Raw genomic sequence first — 20,189 nt, 5'->3', positions numbered from 1 at the left:
AGGTTAGGCAAGGTTACCTGATGTTATCTGTACCTGGATGTAGATTTGTGTTTAAGAAGGCCCTCCTGTTAACAAAGTAGTAAGATTATAATAGTTTGGGATTTTTCTGTAGTTTTTATTTTTATTTTGTTTTCACCTTTTTTTTTTTTTGTTTCAGTTGAGTTTATATTAGATTTTCCTCCTGATTCAGTTTAGTTTTTCCGGTATGATGGGGAACTTATCAGGGGTAAGACCCAAACAAAAGGCCAAGGAAAAGTAAAAATGGCACTATTTAGAAATACATTTAAATAGGTAACTCGTGACTTTTCGTTTTTTATTTTTCATAACTGATGTTTTAAATTTAGTCAGCTTGTTTCAAACTGAACCATGTGCTACACCACAGATAATGCAAGAGGTGGAAGATAAGCATTGACTGCAAAGTTTCTGTCTTGTTTTTTTTTTTAAAGCCTTTTATTTTAGTTACAGTTAACTGAAACTATTTTTGCCATTTATTTTTAGTAATTTAGTTATTTTTCTATTAACCTTGCAAAGCAGGACAGGAAAAGAAATGATAGCAAGGGATGAAAGTGTGCAAACATAAAATATTACAATAGAAAGTAGAATCAAAAATTAAAGGATATAAATAAAATAGCGATTTGAAAAAATAAAGATTTGTTGGTTTACCTCCATATTATCAAACACAACTAAATGTAACTTAAAGATGTACAAAGGGAGGTTATTTTGGGTTCAAGCTAAAATGATAAAATTGAACCCTTGTAAGAATACATCTTATACTTGATATCAATGATATTTCATCCTCTTTCGGGGTCTAAACTGCTAAAGGAACCTTACACAATGATCTTCTGTGGGTTTAATACTTTTCAATAAAGATGTACAAAATAAAAGGCGAAAAACAACTGCCGTGACATCACCAAATAGGGCGTGGCTAAAACTAAGGTGCCTGTAATAGAGTGGTGCAGGAATGAGTCCTAAAACGCGGAAGTAAGTTAGCATTTTAGCACTTCTGGTTCCCTCGTCTGAAAATCTATGGGAATTTTCTGTGCATTTTCAGTTAAATGCCTGAAATAAGGTCTGTGGTGAACATAAGCTCAAGAGTTAAACATTTTATCCTACAACATAAAATACATCTGAAACGTGCCCCACCTTTGAATTGTGTATCTTTTCACATCTTAATAAAGGCGGTTGCTAAAAGATAGCTAACAAGGACTATGTACATCATCATCTGAAGCGCGGCAACTGAGCCGTTAAGTTGTATCCACGTGTGCCGACGTAAATTCAGTCGACTGTGTTGTATTTCAATATAGCATGACGTTAGCTTTTTACTTTCGACAGTTAGATTAATGAACCAGCTACGATTTTTATATTATCAATTTATGAAGATTATCTTTATGAACAAAACTTGTAAGTTTCATAAACTTTTATACACAGAGCTTATTTTCAGCAATAATCCAAAAACCCACTGAAAAATCCCATAGGCTCGACGCCGAGGGAACCCATGCAACGCTAACTTCCAGGTTTGCCTACAAAATTATGTCACGACTGCACCACTCTATTAAGAAGACATTAATGATTGTCACCATTGTTGTGGGTTTTAATAATTTTGTGCTTATTCATTTAAGGTAACACAAGATTTTTAGTGTAACATCTGTTAGCCGTTAGCATGTTGTCAAAGCTGAAGATGGAAGCTAATAAACGGTGCCTCTATGAAGAAAAATAGAGTCAGGTCCAACGGTTGGACATTTTTTCTCCCTAGCAACAGAGAATATCCCTGAACATCACTGAAGACACATAAGGTACGTTCTTTAGGGTTTAACTGGTAGCATTAGCTGCTTCCTGTGGTACTGCACCGAAGAGGTTGGTTTTGCTAGCTTGTTGATGGTTAAAGGATACTGTTAACCTGTTTTACTGGTACTCTCTGTGTTTTAAGGATAACAAACAGTGCCTGTATTTTCATTAATACCCAGACTCATGTTCTTAACCCCAGAGTAAGGGTCCTCAATCAAAATTTATAGCGGGCCAGGTAAAGAAAAAATCCTTTAATGAAAGGTCCGGAGTATAATTTTATCTATAATTCTGTCTAGTTTATGAAAAATATGAAACGACTATACTTCATGGAGGTAATAATAAAATTACATTAATCTAACAATATTAACATAGTATCCAAATTTAAAAAACTTAAGTAAAATAAGCTTTAAAGGCTATTTAAATACAAAATAGTCTACCAAAAACAGCTCTTGAAAAGTGCCTATAGTTCACATTAAAAAGGCTAAATTTAGAAAAATTAAATAAGAGGAAAAATGTTCGTTTATCCCTTACATGTTTTAGGTATAATTTTTCAAAGCCAGTCTTTTAAAAAAATCCAAACATTAAACTGCTTTAATTTGTGCTTTTCTCTGTCTTTCCCACATAGTCATCCTGTTAAAAGTTGAACTCTGAGCTGAAATCAGATCTTTATCTGACATTACAGGAGTCATCAAGGGATTTGTCAACCTAAAGCCAACAACAACAACGACTTTAAGGGAGCATTGTTGGTCAGAAAATGATTGTCATGGATCATATCAGGCTCTATGGTTGTTTATTTTCCACCTCCTCAGATGTTAGTGTGGTTGTTCAAAAAAATGTGTGCTTTGACTCATAGTAATGGTTGACATTCCCACATATAATGATCACAAGTGTATTAAATTATATGAGGAATGAGAATAAACCTAGATTAACTAGATTTAAAAAGTCTGTTTATTGCTGTCATCTTTGGGTATTTTAAAGTTCGACATCCTTACTCTCCCCTTACTCACTGCATTTCTCAGACTTCCCTGACTTCTGCAGCTGTAGGCTGATCAAACACGCCGTCTTTACCGGCAGGGCCTGGTCTGAGTGAAACATCTGATTTGCCACGTCTACCACTAAGGCAGGAGAAGCTGCACAGGTCTAAATAGATCACCATAAGTGAAAAAGCTTCACAGGTTGAGAGAGGAGCTGTAGTCAGAATTATTTAACAGGTACGTACAGGTCTGGATTGAACAGTACTAGTGTCCGGATCTAGGCCACAGTCAGCTAATTAGAGACCTCAGCCTAGAGGGATCAAGCCAGCTGTAATCTTCAGAGGAAAACATGAAGCTACTGATGTCTTTGAAGATTTAGAATAGACGTTGAATTTTAGAGGACTCAAAGCAGAGTTAACAGTCTTCATTAGTTGTCGAACTAGGAGTGTGTGACATCTTGCTTTTCCTGTTCTCTTTTTCCCTGTTGTATTTCTGGGACTGTCTTTTCTCACCTTAAAATTTTGCACTTAGAGTGGTTAAATGAGGAAAAAGCTCATTTAAAATGGACTGAAGCAAAATGGAAAACTGTTCTGTGGTCAGATAAATCCAAATTTGACAACCTTTTGTAAACCATGGACATCTTGTCCTGCAGACTAAAAAGGAAAGGGGAGAATCCAGGTGGCCTTGCTGCAGTCCAGACCTTTCACAAATAGAAAAATTTCATAAAAATAACATGAAAAATTCAGCAAAGAAGATCCAGAGCTGTTGAGCAGCTAGAATCCAACGCAAGAAAAGAATGGGACAGTATTCCTCTCCCAAAACTCCAACAACCGGTCTCCTCACTTCCAAGATATTTACACTATTGTTAAAAGTAGGTTAAAAAAAATACATGAAATTAAAATGAAATGGTAAAATGTCTCAGTTTAACATCTGATATGTTGTGTTTTATTGTGAATAAAATATGGATTTATGAGATTTGACAACCATTGAACTCTGTTTCTATTCACAATTCATACAGCACCCCAACTTTTTGGAATCGGGGTTGTAGAATTTAAGTGTTTCTTTGTGCAATGTAAAAGGCAGTAATGTTGAGGTGATGGGACGCAGGCTCATAGCCAGCCAAGTGTGGGTGGGCAATTTTTTTTTCCTAAAGCATCAACCTTTTTGCAGTTTCTCCTCTCTTTGTACACTTGTGCACAGGTCATTCCCACAATCATTTATGAAAGTGCTATCACAAAGTGGTGCTTTCATCAAGATTAAGGCTTCTGGTTGGTTTAAGATATTTTATTTGTTGGATTAGTTTAGAATAGTTGGCTATCATTATTTTAAATGGGGGCACAGTAAGTTCAGCATTTTATGTATTAAAAAATAAATACATTCTGGACCTTTATAGTGATGGAGAGGTTCCTTCAAAACCCTCTAAACCACAGGTGTCAAACTCAAGGCCCGGGGGCCAAATCCGGCCCGTGGAATAGTTCAATCCAGCTCACAAGATGATCCCATATTTCTGTTCTAACAGGCCCATCAGTCTGAGGTCTGCAGATTTCCTCAAGTATAAAAATGTGAACTTATCCTGATGATTTAAGATATTCTTGTAAAGTCACAAAATCTGAAAAAGTCAGGAGTAAAAATATTTAGATAAGAAGTCAGGAATGTGGGACAAGGAATTAATTTGTGTTTAAATTTCCCATTTTCAATTTAGCATCTCACAATTAGGACTCAAACTTAGGATTGTGACTTTTAATTTCATACTTTGAGCATTTCAACTCATAATTTTGACTTCTCATATAATATTTTGAGCTTTTAGATTCATTATTCTAATTTTTTAAGTGATATTTGACCTTTTTAACCAATCATTTTGTATTTTACCTCATATTTTTAACTCCAAACTTTAACTTCATAATCTCATAGTTTGACCTTTGAGACTCACAGTTTAAAATTTTGAATCATATTTTGACTTTTAATTTTACGATTACAAATTTTATTTTATATTTTGACCTTTTAAACTCATGATCTTGACTTTTTTCTAATATATTTGCTTTTAAAACATTATTTTTCAATTTCAGTTTCATGTTTTGACCTTTTTGAGCTAATAAATTTACTTTTCTCAGATTGTGAGCCTTTAGACTTATCTTTATAACTTTTTAAATGTTAAAATCATTTATCATCAGTACTATGTTTTTGGTTTTTTTTTTCATATTTTATTACCAGTGAAAAGGCTGACAGTTTCTGGTTAAAAAGGTGACCCTGTTAGACCCTCAGGTTAGTCCTGAATCCAGAATCCGGCCCCTGCTGTGATTGAGTTTGACACCCCTGGTGTATGTCTTGGTTCTTTATGCTGATCAGTCTGCGTAGTTGGGCTGTGGGGGTCAATATGGGCCATGTTGGGTTGGGTAGGTTGTCAATACCATTGATACCTCTCGATACCATGTGTTGTCAACTCTTTTAAATTACTTGGCCTTGTGGTCAGATGTATTGAACAGTATATCTATATCAGAAGACAGACTTGTAGGGGAGTAGATCCATCAAAGTTGCCAACAAACTCCTACACATTGTCTAAATCGCACAAATAAATTGTAGGACAGAAATGTTGCTATTACTTTGAAGGAGGTTGCCTGCATTTTTTTGATAATTAAAAACAAGAAATGACCCAATACTGGGTACCTGTGACTTCGACAGGGCTGAAAGCATTTGTCCCTGATGTTTTCATACCTGGATCTGCAGTCCACTGAGTTTAAAATGGCAGTATTAACCCTGACCTGCAACAGTTTCCAAATATAGTCCTTGGCAGAGATTAAGAGCACTGCTTGTATCTCAGCCTCTTAATGATCTGTTGTTTTATTGAAGCGATCCAGCAGCAGCTGACATATTGATCCCATCATGGAAGGATACGGCCTTCACCTTCACATGAAATCCTGCTAATAGGCGGTGAGGGAATTCAGCCCAGGGTCTCGCTTAATGGGACGAGGAAATGTCGCTCAAGAAAGACGATCAATGAGGCGCTCGATGAGAATTAGATCTAACAGGCCTCGCTCAGATGTGAAAGGCACCAAAAACAAACCAAAAGTCATTTCATCTGCCGCAGAAATGGCAGCTTTTAAACAGACTCTGGATTATTTATGAGGTTAATTGAATTTGTTAAGTTTGTCAGTATTTTACTCATGATTAGGCTGACATTAATGAAGCCTTAAATCAGTATCTTGCTGCCTTAGACACACGATTTGCTCTTCGTGCATTTATTCTACAGAAGCCCAGAGAGGACATAATTTCTGCATCTATATGTTTTTGTTTCATTCAGTTTTCCTGGGGCAGTGACTGAATTCCAGTTTTTCAATATCTCAACACTGTTGTGTCAAGATAAGACTGCTAGTTATTTTTCACTATCTCAGCTAAGTGACTCCTTATCATGAGAAAACTAGGATTGTTTGTGAGATAAGGGTTTAGAATTTAAATGAAAATCGATTTGTGTTCATGTGGAAAAGAGTGAGATAAAATGTATGGTTGCATGGTTTTTGCATTATCGAGTAAAATTTGCAAAACTTTTTTAACATTAAAATTTCTCTCATAGCTGGAGTACTTTAAGGATGCCTCACACTACTTTTTTACTCTGTTTAAATATCTTCGTCCATCGTCCATCTCCAATTATAGTTTGCACTTAGACCAGTGAGGATTTAATGAATAGAAACAGTCAGAATCAGAGTCCAATCTAGTTTTATTACTGATTACATATACGAGGAATTTGACTCTGTGTTTTAGGCCACAGTGGAAAAATGAAACTAGTAAGAGGAGGAGGTGTGGTGATACACTGCATCCTGCTCTTGTCTTCCGCCTCACCAGACTGTGATGGAGAAGGTGAGGACGGACTCAGTATTGGTGATGTGTAGGTCTACCATATTTTTCTTTGGCAAGCTGAATTTCATCAGCTGCTGCAGGAAGTATATTGGAAGCTGGACTTTCTCGGTGAAGGAGCTAAGATTCTGCTCCCACTTGGAGTCTTGGGTGCTGTCTAGAGATGGGAATTGATAAGATTTTATCGATATCGATGCCGTTATCAATTCTTATCGATTCAATTCTTTATCGATTCCCTTATCAATTCCTTCCTGTGAATTTTCTTTTTGGATTGTTAAAAATGTTAAATATCAAGTGTTTGGGAAGAGAACATGCCAAAATATACAAAAAAAAAAATCTCTTTTGTTGGTAATGTGTTAGTTAAACTGCTCTCTGGATCTTGTGAACTTGAATTAGATTACAGTACTACTGCTCATTTTCTTTAAAAGATGAAACTTTAAAATAAATATAAAACTAATCTCTGGATTCCAGATCTCCAAAGATGCTTTAAAAGTGATGAGTGAAATCATGTTAATGATGTCCAGACAGTTTTGCAAAGGACGAATACTCACATATAGACCGGCACACAGATACTTGCGCGCCAAGGCGCTGGCACCGCGCGGGTACATTCTGGCACCGCGGTAGTCTTCTCTAAAGTCAAACTGTTAGACGTGCTCCGCTGGCCCAAATGTGATCTAAGACTTTGTGAGTTTAAAAACACTCAAAGTGAGAACTGGGGAGCAGTGTTGGGTAGGGAAGTGTAAATATCCCAGCTAAAAACATTTGTTGAGCTACGGATACAGGAGGAACAATGCTAATTCTGTCCTGGCCATGGGACAGTGGACCGACTCTTCTTGAGAGAGCATGGGGGTTAGCCCATCGCAGTGTACATGTGTTTTGTGGACTTGGAGAGTCATGTGGGGGGGCACTGCAAGAATATGGGGCCCCATGGATGGGAATTGTGTCCACATTCTCAGCACAAAGTTGGACATGTTCCCAGTGCATGTTGGCCTCTGCCTTGGCTGCCCCTTATCTCCAATTCTGTGTGTGATTTTCATTGACAGGCTCTCGAGGTGCAGCCAGGGGTAGGCAGGTTTCCAGTTTGGGGAATTTCATCTTTGCTTTTTGCAGATAATGTGGTTCTGTTGGCTTTCTCAGCTGGGGACGTCTAGCAGGCATTGGGGTGCTTTGTAGCTGAGTGCAAAGCAGTTGGGATCAGGGTCAGCACCTCCAAGTCTGAGGCCATGGTTCCCTGCAGGAAAAATGGTGGATTGCTCCCTCCAAGTAGGGGAGAGAGTGAGTATAAGATTGACAGGCAGATTGGTGTGCAAAGCTCTCAATCAGTCTGCCACCACAAGCTGGATGGATGGTTGTTAGATAATCACGTTACATACTGAAAAAAGTAACTTCTTAAACTGCTGCATTACCTGATGAGAAAACACATTTGAGTATTCTTGCATTACCCAAAATTAAAACCCTTTAATTCTCACTCCGCATATCAGTTAAAACAATAGATTGCCAATTGCACATCTGCCTTGTGCAAAGTGTCCACCACTTTCATTCTATGTCTAATTTACAGCTCACAATCTGCAGCTCCGCAGCATGAAAACATCACTAATGGATGTCATTTTTTTCTGTATTTGTCAGCCTTAAATATCAGCAAAAATATACAACTGTACCATCGTATAGTATGGTTGCCATACACTCAAGGGGCACCATTGTAAGCCCTGAACATTCTGAATAAAACCCCAAATATATAACAACTACTTCCCCCCAACTCATCCTCACTTTACATTGGAGACACTTGTGTTCTTTACAATTAAAAAAGATGTGTATAAATCAGTATAGGTATAAGCTAAAATAAGTTTGAAAATATATGCATATCAGATATCAAAAATCCACTTTCATGCATCCCCAATCTCCACTGTCTTTAGAACACTGACCTCCAGGTTGTGCTGTTCACCCTGTCACCAGATGGTCCACCTCCTACCTGTAGGCAGACTCATTCTCACTAGAGAAGTCTCTGATGAGGGTGGTGTCGTTGGCAAACTTGAGGAGCTTAACAGATGGGTGACTGAAAGTGCAGCTGCTGGTGTACAGGGAGAAGAGCAGAGGAGAGAGAAAACAGCCTTGGGGGGAGCCAGTGCTGATGGAGACATGTTTCCCGAGCTTTACCTGCTGCTTCCTGTCAGACAGGAAGTCTGTGATCTATCAATAGGTGGAGTGAGGCATCTTGGACAGTCTGCTCTGGGCCAGGGTTAGTGTTGTAAATGCAGAGCTGAAATCTGGGATCCTGGACTAAGCTTCTGCAAAGTCTAAACATTCAAGAAGGAAGTGAAGGTCCAGGTAAACAGCAGCATCTATAGATCTGTAGTCTCTGTCGGTCTATTGTGTATGTTTTTTTTTTTCTTTTGCAGTTGAGAAAATAATGCAACATTGTACTGTCCTGTAAGCGTGTCTAAAGCCACACCAAGAAAATGGTTCTGAAGTATTGATTACTTTTCTGTCAGCAGGTTGGTAATCTTATGTCAGTTTGATATCATCACAGGTTTTTTATGTTGCTGCAAGAACATTTTCTTCTCAGTGAGTTGATGGCAAATCACATCAGCATTGGTGGGAAAAACCTGCAAACGCCTGAATGCACCACATTTCTCATCCGACATCACCTTTGATGAGCTGATGACTGATGTTGGAGTGAAAACACAAACTTGCATTATCATGGCAAGTTTGAGAAGAGTTTTATTTTTCTCTTTGTAATAGAGATGTTCTTAGTAGCTTTGTTAAGACACCATTATTATAATCTTATGATACTTGTAAAATCAAACTACACTGATACCTGTTTTGATAAACAGACGTCTTTGGCATTGGAGCCCATTATTGGTTGAATTCTTGTTTTCAGTGTTAGCAAAATCTTAAAGATGAGTCCCACATTTTGTCTAAAATACACAAATTCATCTGCAATGTTTCACTAGCACAATGTTTCCAATGTACATATTATTTTTGCACAGTTAGAATGTGGAAGTTCCAGTTTCTGGTTAGTCAGTATTCCTGACTAACATTACACCAGGAAGACAAAAGAACACTTCAAGCAACTCAAAGAAAATGTTATTGAAAATTATAAGTCAAGGGATTGATACAAAAATAAATTCCAAGGCACTGAAAATCCCCCTGAGTTCAGTTAAACCCATCATGAAGAAATGGAATGAATATGGCACATGTGTGAATCTGCCTATATCAGGCCATCTTCTCAAACTGAGTGACCGTGCAAGAAGGAGACTGTAGATGCCACCTGTGACAACTCTGATGGAGTTCTAAGCTTCAGCAGCTAAGATGGGAGAGACTCTGCATACAATAACTGTTGGCCTGGTTCTTCACCAGTCAAAGCTTTATCGGAAAGTGGCAAAAAAAAAAAGCCACTGTTGAAGAAAACTCAGATTAAACCTGGACCAGAGTTCGCCAAAAGACGTGGGGGATTCCATGATCAAGTGGAGGAGAGTTCTTTGGTGTGATGAGACCAAAATGGTGCAGTCAGACAAGACGCCAAACACTGCACATCATCACAAACACAAAGCTGTGAAGCACGGTGGTGGCAGTATCAAGCTGTGGGGATGCTTCTCAGCAGCCGACTCTGCAAGGCTTCTAAAGGTAGAGGGTAAAATGAATGCAGCGAAATATATAGGAAAATCCTAGAGGACAATCTTGTTCAGTCTACAAGAGAACTATAGCCTGAGAGAAGATTTATTTTCCATGAAGACAATAGCTGGGTTTCCATTACACTTGGAAATGCGCAAAATTGAAATAGCGCAATAAAAAACTGGTAATGGAAACACCTGAATTTTGAAAAACCCTAAAATATCGCTAAAAAGTTTTTACACTTCCATGAGGAGGTTTTTCAGGCGTTTCGATACAGAAATATATTGCAAAAGTGTAATGGAAACCCTTTTTCTGCATTTACAAGTCACGGTACGTGACGTACAGTGTCACGTGATCAGTCACTCCGAGACAACATGGCGCGGTACGTGTAGACAGAAGAAGAGACAAGACTTTTCTTAACATCATACTTCTACCCTTATGCGTGGCTTTTGCCATACATATGGACTTTACCTCTGAACTGTCATCCGTTGCCTTCGTCTTTTGTTCAAAATTATCAAGGCAACCGCCGTAGAAGCAACCAAAACCGTACCAACACGCAACAGGTTTTGAGCGTCAAGCTTTCTTGCAGCGGGTTCATGTGAGATGAGATTTTACGGGAATTGCAAGGCCTGTGCCCAAAACTCCCTTCAATGGAAACGCATTTAAAGCGCAATTGTACTTAATCGAAATTTAAGGAATATCGCCTTTATTTTGCGAAAAACTGTAATGGAAACCCAGCTAGTGACCTGAGGCATACAGTGAAAGCTACACAGAAATGGTTTAAAGAAAAGAAGGTGAATCTTCTGGAGTTCTGGAGTCAAAGCCCAAACCTCAGTCCAATAGAGAATTTGTGGCTGGACTCAGGCTGAATCCCAATTCTCCCCTTAACCCTCACTCTTAACCCTCAGTCTCAAAATTGCACGTTCCCACGAAGTGCGAGGGGAAGAAATCGAGCTACAAATGTACATTTCTTTGTTAATTGAGATCTAAAAATTACTGAAACCACTCCTATATCTTAATTTAATGTTATTTTATGGATTATTTGCCTTTTTGAGGCATAACATTTACTTTTATTTTTATGATCGTAAGCCGTCGGGGACAAGCCTACGAGTTACAACTGGTGTTTCGCGTTAGCAGATGTCCATGTTATACGGTGACTTTCAGCTGAATGTGTCCGTAATTATGGTGTTTATACATGTTATTTGCTTGAATATTAACATGTTCTAGTTCTTCTTCATCTTTTTCCTCTGAATTGACAGACTATGCCGTTTTGGCACATTACTGCCCTCTACAGTCTGAAATCATAACTGCTATTAGTGGTGAAATGGAGTTCAGCCTTAACCTGACACACCAGACTGTTTCATATTTCCATTGCAGGGGATAAATTTCAAATTCATCAGGGTAACTTTCCATACCAAGTGTTTGGGAAGGGCAGGACTTCTCAAAAACAATCTTGGAAGTTGATTGGATGAATGTCCTGTCTGTCAAATTCATTATAGGCCAATCAGAGCAGCAGGACAAATGAGGTAGTGCACAGCTCCAGTAAGTAATCAGCAGGCAGGGGCTGTCATAGTTCAGTTGGTGAATAGATCTCATGCCAAGGCTAGTAAGAAGAGCAAAAACATCTGGACAGGCAGGTGTTGTCATGTCAATACATTATTCTTCACCGTCAGTGGGACTGGTAGGAAATCAAACTCAAAATCTGGCCAGTACATCAGTTTTGCAGTTACGTGTATCATAAGATATTATTAGATTTTTTTGTCAATACTTTTTCCTCTTTAAAATGTCAGAAAACGCCTATCTATTTAAAAACAGGGTTTCAGAAAATACTGAGGTTTTGAACGTTTTGACAGCCAAATCCTGGGTTGATAACAGAGGGGTCTAAATGAGAGCAAAGATAGCCACTATACTGAAGAAAAGAAAAACCTTTTAAAGGGACTCCAGTACATCATTATCAAAAGAAAATCACATTAGATCTGCCCACATTGTTTAATCATAGAGTGATCTCCAGGAAGTGTAGTGCAAAAATACAGCATGGAGAAGAAATCTGAGTACAAAGCTGGAAACCTGAAAGTCTAAACTGAGTGTTGCTCTTAAATGTTCCTTCTCTAAAATAGCTTTTTTCTATAAACACTTGAACTGACTTGACAGATCAGGGAGCACATTTTACTCCTCTGTGTCTCCCCCTTTCCTCGATAGACGGCAGATGGGACAAAGAGAACAAATGCGATTTGCTCCGTTGGGAGCTACAGAACGTTCCGGTGACTCATGCTCTGATAATGGAGTTCAATGCTCTGCACCAACTGTCTGCAGGGGGATGAAGGGGACTCCAACTATACAAACTCACACGCTTGAATGCACAAACACAGGCACATGCAAACACACCATAGGCACAAACATACAGGAAGATCTGTATGATATCCTCTTAAGTTAACAGTATTTCTTATGTGACTGCAGTATCCCGCCGGCTCACCATTTCTAAGGAGGAGAATTGTTTGGATGATGCATAAATAATGATGCATACATGTCTAACCAAACAAGTATTTTACAGGACACATGGTCAAAGCATATAAGGACTGTAGAATTATGGAAACAGAGCTCAAATAGCAGCTAAATGATGGGATGATTATACAGTCTCACTAACTGCCCTTCTGTTTTTGCACTCTAAAAACAAACCAGAACTTTGATTTTGGCGCAGCCTGCACGTTACAAAAACAAAGTGTCTTCAGGTACGCCATTCTAAGCCGGCTATACTACCGTATCTTTGACAGGCTGTGGCAGAGAGACACACCAGTGTAGGTCTTCATTCACTGATGGAACAAGTGTGAGAGAATTAGTAAAGACAGATTGAACACACTGTTAAATGCCTCTATGACATTTACTTCTCAGCTTTGTAATAAGAAGAATAATGAGGTAGACCTATTAGAGAGGACATATGGATAGTGTGCAGTGACTGCCATGTCATGTACAACCTTTTCTGAGGGTCCGACGCAAACTAAAAATGCCAGGGACAAATTTTCTCCCCACTCCAGTGCTGGTGTCTTTATCTGTGTTGCCACTGAAAGCTAATTTGCAATCCTAACAGTGCTGCTGTTTTTATTTTTATGTGTGTATGATTTTATATTATATACCTTAATTATTTATTGATCACTCGTTTGACTCTTATGTAGGGCTGTAGTCAACCAAAGAAAAACTTGGTCAACTAAAATTGCACCAGATCATCAATTAATCGATTGGTCATGCGACGGACCAAAAAAAAAAAAAAAAAAATCTTCATGTTATTTCTACATCAAAATTATCACTGACAATATAGTCAGTGCATTTAGGTGGTAATTAAAATCCCAAATGAACCCAAAATGAACGTAAAAATCTTATGATTTTTGCAGTATAACCACCATATGTTGTAATTAAATAATAATCCTTTTTAACAAAATCTCGCCACACCGCTGACTTTTTTGACATGTTGTCAATTAATGGGAAACTGAGTGTAAACATGTTTCATGGGCTTTGTTCTCCTCTAAGGTGGGAAGGTCCTAGTGACGTTGTTTTGACTTTCTGGGTATTTAACCTGTAATTAATTACCCTTGAAGTCACGAGCAAATTATATTTGAATAGTTATATTCAGGTTTTTTTTGTAAATTATATTTTGTAACAATAGATAACTGAAAAATAAAAACACACAAAGTCTCCCCTCTCACCCATGCAAAAAAATGGATTCTTCCAATTAAAGTAGCACGTGCAATTCTTCAACCAATTGGATTTTGGTCGAACATGAGGTCATCGACCAATCGACTTGAGGTTGTCAGCCCTACTCTTATCTGCTCCTGAGTACATCTCTGACCTTATGGAGGTTTACACCCCGTCTAGATCTCTGTGATCAGCTGATCAACTCTGTCTTGTTGTCCCAATGTCCAGATTAAAAACCTGTGGTGATCGAGCATTCTCTGTTGTCGCACCTAAAATGTGGAATGAGCTACCTCTTAAAATCAGGATGTCCCCCACCTTACCTACTTTTAAATCACATCTTAAAACTTATCATGAGCATGACAGTTGTGTGATCTCCAGAGTGTCTTTTTTTTCCTTTATGTTTTTATTCTGTTTTTATTGCCTTACTGTGGTTGTTTTTTAAAATGATTTTGGTTCCTGTGAAGTCTTTTAATTTATTCTTATGACATTTTATGTTCACTGTGGTTCTATGTTTTGACTTGTTTTAGTCACTGTGCAGCACTTTGGTGAACGTAATGTTTTGCAAAATGTGCTTTATAAATAAAAGTGGATTGGATTGGATCTTTCTAAAGCCAGGTGTACACTGTTAGATTTCAAGCTGTTTCTATAAAAGTCCTGTGGGGAAAGTTGGCACACTGCTCTGACACATGACTAAGGCTCAAGATTTATGCACTCGCACTGTACTGTGAAAAATGTCTCTAAATTTTCCTTTAAAAACTCTCCCACACAGAGGTTGTAGTAAGATCAACTGTCTCATTTGGATGGCTTAAATAGCTACGAATAGCGATAAAACACCTTCTATAACGCACAAACTCATAAAGCGCGTGACAAGGAAACACAACTAGCAGCCAAATAATTACAAATATTTCATCAGCTATTGATGGGAATTCCAGATATTTTAGGTGTCAGTATCTTAAGGTCCAGCACAGCAATAAGAGCTATAAAACCAGTTAAATGTAGTGATGTTTTGACGTATGATAAATATGCATTTGTTTCACTGAAAAAATTTAAAGTATATAAACCAAACATGAGATTTCTCAGACAAAACTCACTTTGCATGAGGTTTTGTATGAAACATTAATGTTTTAGGCCTGCCTGTCGTTAAAATAGTGTGATGTAAAGATCATCCTTGTTAGGGCTGGGTAATTAATCACGGATTAGATTAAACTGCAATATGGCCTGCTGCAATTTTCACATTTTCAGAGATTTTTTGCACATTATGCAAACATTCAAGTGTCCGTTTTTTATAGTGGTTTACAAAAATCCCTTTTTTTGTGTTTTATGTATATTTTTCTTGATCAAAATGAGTGACATAAAAATGATAATGCCCTTAAACAAAGCAAATGACATCACATTTGCAATACAAGCAAAAATAAGTTAGCTCATTCTATCTAAAACTTATGAAGCCTAGCGTTACTTCACAAAAGTCATACCCCAGCTGCAATAAGCTGGTAGCCAGCCTCACCTCCTCCACCCCAGCCGCCTCCTTTATAGCTTAAAGCTTGTTGTACCCCCACATTCAGATTCATGCTACTATGTATTAATTGCTTTGGAAATAATTTCATTGTTGTCAATACACATGGTCTCATTTATGGAATGGAAAATACATATGATTCACAAAAGAGTAATCGCAATTTTTGGGAAAAACATTGCAATAAGATTATTTTTGCAAACCGTTCAGCCCTAATCCCTTTGTTATGAGGTGTATTATTAACCCTGAAGCTTAAGCAACGAAAGTTCCTTATAAACTGTTCGGACAAAAAAGGCCACGCAAAAAACTGCCATAATTTTATTTATTAATTTATATTTATTTAACCAGGAAAACTTGGTTGAGATTAAGAATCTCATTTACAAGACAGGTAGCAACACATTTACCAGAGACATGAAACAAAAAACATAAAAACACAGATCAACCAACTACTGAGTCACAGAGCAGAAAGTCACCAGTCAAAACATCTACAACCTGAAGCATCGTCCTCCAGTGCCTTCAGCCTATTTTTAAGACATTTTAGCAAGACCAGCGACATAAATTTTCTTGCAGAACATTCCAGGCTTCAGGAGCGGCATATCAAAAACCCCATTTACCCATCTCAATACAGACTCTGGGAACAGATAGCAACAGTAAATCTTGTGAGTGAGTCACTGTGGCTTCCAGCAATTTTCTCATGAATAAAATCACACAAGTATGATGAGGGCAGATTAAGAAAAACCTTCTGAATAATGATATGCCAATGATTTAGCCTACGAGTGGTCAAAGAAGGCCAACCAACTCGATCATGCAGAATACATTGATCAGTAAAGGACTTAAGGTTTGTTATAAACCTCAGTGTCCGTGGTGCACAGTATCCAATGATTAAAGGCCATGAGAAGATGCATACATGTACAAACATCACTGTAATCAATCAGAGGCATACACTCCATTTTTAATCTCAGGATATTTAGAAGTAAAGCCTCCAGTCCGCACACTCAGTATCACATGTACCACAGTTTAATATGTTTTAATATTTTTTACACATTTCAAAAGTCTTGTTGATACAAATCAATTATTTAATCATTAAATGCCAGTTAACATGCAGAATATGACCGATTTATGTAGAAAACACAAACAATGGCTTTATTTCCACATATTTTAGGTGAGATTTTTTTTTCTAATCCATAGACACAGCCTATGACATGACATTGATGTGCAGCAAAATTGTATTTGATCCGTGTTTTGTGTTCAGCATACAAGTGATAAAGAGGAAACAGCTAACATCAGCATTAAAGAGTCGACTCTTGGAATCTACTTGTTCATGACCAAAAAATCCCCAGTGTCGGTCAGTGCTGTGCAGATATTTTTTGTTGTTCATAATAGGAGTGGAAGGGAAGTCAAACAGGCATTTCTGCTGTTCTCATGGTAACTTCTGATCATTTCCAACAGTTTAAGTTGTGGAGTCTGCTGGTGCCTCTGCTCTCACGGTGTGTTTACAGTTGTAAGACCAAAATGTCGTATAGGGCTGAACAATGTGGGAAAATAATGTAACTGCGTTTTTTTTTCTTCAATATTGCGATTATAATTTAATATGCGATTATTTTTAGGTTTTTCATCTTCTGTATTATTCAACAAACATAAGCATAAATCATTCTTTTTTATAACCAACACAATATTAGAAAAACATCCCTACTTGGAATTTTGGCTCATACAGTAAATTTGATATCGATTGCTCTACTGAAGTGATGATAATTTTTTTATGTTATCATTTTGTTTAAGAAAATCATATACACGAACAGCAAAAGTAGGATTTCTGTAAACTATTCTGAAAAAAAGACACATGTATGTATGTGTAATATGTAGTGCATGAACTCCCTGCTGCAAAACATGGTATCAAATTGGTATTTTGACACAGTTTAGGATTAAAAAAAAATATTGCACTGTCTGTGATTTGAAAATTGAAGCAGGCCATATTACGATTTAACCTAATTTGCGATTAATTGCCTAGCCCTAATGTGGAACATGCTCGGGAATAGCTTGATCAGGCCTCCATAGGTTGGCCGTCATGTTCCCCTGTACAACTGCATGAGAAAATGTTACTCAGTCAGTCTTACTTTCAGCCTGACTTCCAAGTTAGATGTGCAACCCAAAACTCATGTCTGAATCGACTTAAAATTGCACAGTGTACACCTGGTTTTAGTTTTAATTATTCAGCAGTACTATTTACTAACTGCACAGCACAGTTGTTTCTTTTGGTTCAGTGTGGTTGAGGTACTTTTATTTCATTAGAGCTGTAGACTTTGTGTATTTTGATGTTGTCTTTGTATATATTATGTCTTGAGGCCTGCTGCAGATCCAGTTTTCTTTGTGATAATATAGTAAAGCTGAATTTGTGAAACCTTTTTATGCCTCCGTGCTGGCAGGGTCTGACAGGTCCTGTATTGTGCATGTGACATTTCAAGAATGCTTTGATTGATTTTCTCTAAACTTGGCACAGTTGCTCCCACTGACTCAAGGATAAACTGATATGGTTTTAAGTACAAGATCAAGGTCAAAGCCACTCATTCTTTCTTCTTGACCCACCACTGTACTTTCTCTATCAGACAATTGCATACCTCGGAGAGACATGTAACTGCCAGATGGCACCTCTAGTTTCATAATCAGTGGACTAATAACATACTGACATATTTCTGGAAAATACAGGTTTATATTTTTCTCACATATTTATAGCATATGTCCATCAGTTTCAGTCTGCCTGTCCCCCTAATACTCTTTATTTTCCTCCTCATGTGTTCACAGTGAGATAGACCCAGCTGTTTGTTAGCTTCAGACCCCCACAGGAAGGCAGACGTGGGTCAGCCCGTGTATAGACACACAGTACAGGACCTTACATAATGGTCCCATTATGATACATGTTGTTCTGCAGTAGACTCAGCACTCTGGTCGCTATTTTTAGCACAGAGGGCGTGATGTTGGGTAGAATTGATATATGTGCTGTGGACTGCTGTCACAGTCACAGGGGGGGTCATTGTGGCGACAGAGATAGCAGCTGAATGGAGGATGAATCCATTTTGTCTTAGGAGTTGTAGTTTTGCTCTATGCATTTATTCTTTAGCCAATCTGCTGACAACAGATGGTTCCAGCAGCTAAATATGTTCTGAGAATTGCTGAAATTATCACACTTTGGTCTGCTGTTTGGAGTCAAACAGGATGTTACTGTGACTTTTTCTTTAAACCCCATCTTCACTCAAACACTTCTTATCTAAAGGAAAGACCTTACAGGTATTTTTGTAAAGCATATTTTGCTTTGGTCATAAACCTCTTCACTTCTGATTTTCATTTAATTCTTAACTCTAACAGTGTTTTTGTGCAGCCTCAAAAGGAGAGTAAATTCCATGTATGCAAAAATAAATTCAGGTTTTTCTTCTAAGCTGTGTAATTATGTTGTTTTTGATGACAACAGTGATTTTTTTTTTATTCTTGAGTTTTTTCTAAAGGACTGAAAACTTCCCATCTGCTATTAACTACAAGACACACCCAGGATGTCAGAGATGGCCATACATTTCCCTTAATTCATGAGGAAGAAAAAGCAAAGATTTGCATCTGTGATGTGTGTGATGCGATAAGTGGCCAGTGAGTGTACTGTGACCGGCCTGCCGTATGTCTGACCCGCATGCATAATGACCTGAAGAGAGTGGATGACGATGAGGTCTGATGCTCTCTTATGCTGACGTGCGTCCTCATTGTCGTCTGCATGAAACGCACATCAGAACAAAACGAGAGAGGCACAATAAATTTTGTATGTCAAGAACTGCATGTAGTGCCTTCACTTAATGATAAACATCACTGCAACAGAACCCTCAGAAATTAGTCATCAGTCATTATTTTGGAGCACTGTGCTGTTTAGTTATCGAGGAAGACATCCTTTAATAATCCCTCATGGGGAAATTCAATCTTTACATCTTTGCTGCACATGACAATCACATGTAGTCTAAAATACATGCACTAACAGGATCATGTAGACATATCCAAGACCCCTGTGTGAACACAGTACACTAACCAGGATTTCTGTCCTTTTTGTGCATTCACATATAAAGTGATGGTTCTTCATGCTTTGTGTCATAGCGCCTCAATGCATGCTGAAAATGATTTGATATTTGATTGCACAGACTGCACACAGATGTGGTCTTCACCAGGATTTGATAAGTTGCAGGGATGCAACATTAACTGGCATGCATAAAGACTGCCAGGTCAGCTGAAGGGATCTGTGATATTCTGGTGGTGCACAAAAGCATTAGTGGTGCACAATATTGGATATTTTTATTGACAAAATAGTTCAGACCTAAAACTTCAGCCTTAAACATACAATTTCAAGTTTGGGGTTGACAAAATTAACATATTTCAGTCCTTAAAACACTTGAAAGTGTAAGGAATGATGATGAATAAAGAAAAAGACTTCAGCCAACAAACCTATTGCTCGTACAGTCAATATTTAGGGGTGATATAGGCAGATTTTTATAGCCAACATACAGGATATAAATATAGGCAGAAATGCTAATATCTGCTGATACTGATATCCTACCAACATGATAATGTGCATTTATTTATATTCATCCAGCCTTGCTTGGAATGACATTGATTGTGGCTCTTAAGAAACCAGAATTATTTGTCTCAGCTCAGTAATAAGAACCAATGTCTTGGATCCCATACGTTTTTTTTTTAAATTATTATTATTATTCGGTACCATTTTGCCTTTTTTGTCTTTTAAAGGA

This window comes from Cheilinus undulatus, linkage group 8 (genome assembly GCF_018320785.1).
Source record: "Cheilinus undulatus linkage group 8, ASM1832078v1, whole genome shotgun sequence".
In the NCBI taxonomy this organism is placed as follows: domain Eukaryota; kingdom Metazoa; phylum Chordata; class Actinopteri; order Labriformes; family Labridae; genus Cheilinus; species Cheilinus undulatus.
Note: the sequence above shows the minus strand (reverse complement) of the source record.